Raw genomic sequence first — 1038 nt, 5'->3', positions numbered from 1 at the left:
AGGGTTTGGGTTTAGGGGCAGAAGAAGCGATGGCTCTGCTTCTTTAGGTTTTTATTATAACCAAACCTAAACCCTAAACCCTAAACCCTAAACCCTAAACCCTCGTTGTATTCAGCAGGAAGCCTGTGAGGCTCTCTGTTAAATTGTTTTTAGGGTTTAGGGTTTAGGGTTTAGGGTTTAGGGTTTAGGGTTTAGGGTTTAGAGGAGAACCCGCTATCCTCTGCTCCTTGGTTTATATAGAACAAATTAGGGTTTATATATAAACAAATTAGGGTTTAGGGTTTATATATAAACAAATTAGGGTTTAGGGCTTATATGTATATACAAATTAGGGTTTATATATAAACAAACTAGGGCTTATATATATAAACAAACTAGGGTTTAGGGTTTATATATAAACAAATTAGGGTTTAGGGTTTATATATAGACAAATTAGGGTTTAGGGTCTATATAAAAATAAATTAGGGTTTATATAAAAATATAAATTAGGGTTTAGAGGCGCAAGCAGTATATGAAGGGACACTGACAACGCCCGTAAACCCTAAACCCTGAACCCTCACTAAACCCTAAACCCTCACTAAACCCTAAACATGTATGGATATATATATATATATATGTATCTATATATTATATATATAATATATATAATATATATAATATATATTATATATATTATATATATACAGAGAAAGAAAGAAAGAGACAAAAGGAGACAGAGGGATAGCAGTTTAGCTGCAGCAGCAGCAGACGAAGAAAAGGAGACAGCAGGCTATCTCTTTTGTCTCTTTTCTTTTTTTTTATTTATTTATTTTATATAAATAAACACAAAAACAAAAAAAAAATAAATAAATAAAACAAAGAGAGAAGGGGAGAGGTGGGGGCCCCTCAGTCTCGATTGCATACGCCCCACAGGGGGGCCCCCCAGTACCCTTTTAGGGTTTTGCTGCAGCTGCAGCAGCAGCAGATTATGTTCTCTTTTTTATTTATATTTATTAATTATATTTTATTAGTTTTTAGCTGCCTATACACCCCAAACAA

The sequence above is a fragment of the Eimeria mitis genome, genomic scaffold (genome assembly GCF_000499745.2).
Source record: "Eimeria mitis Houghton genomic scaffold, Emh_scaff2801, whole genome shotgun sequence".
NCBI lineage: Eukaryota > Apicomplexa > Conoidasida > Eucoccidiorida > Eimeriidae > Eimeria > Eimeria mitis.
The sequence above is the reverse complement of the archived record's forward strand: the minus strand, read 5'-3'. Positions refer to the sequence as shown.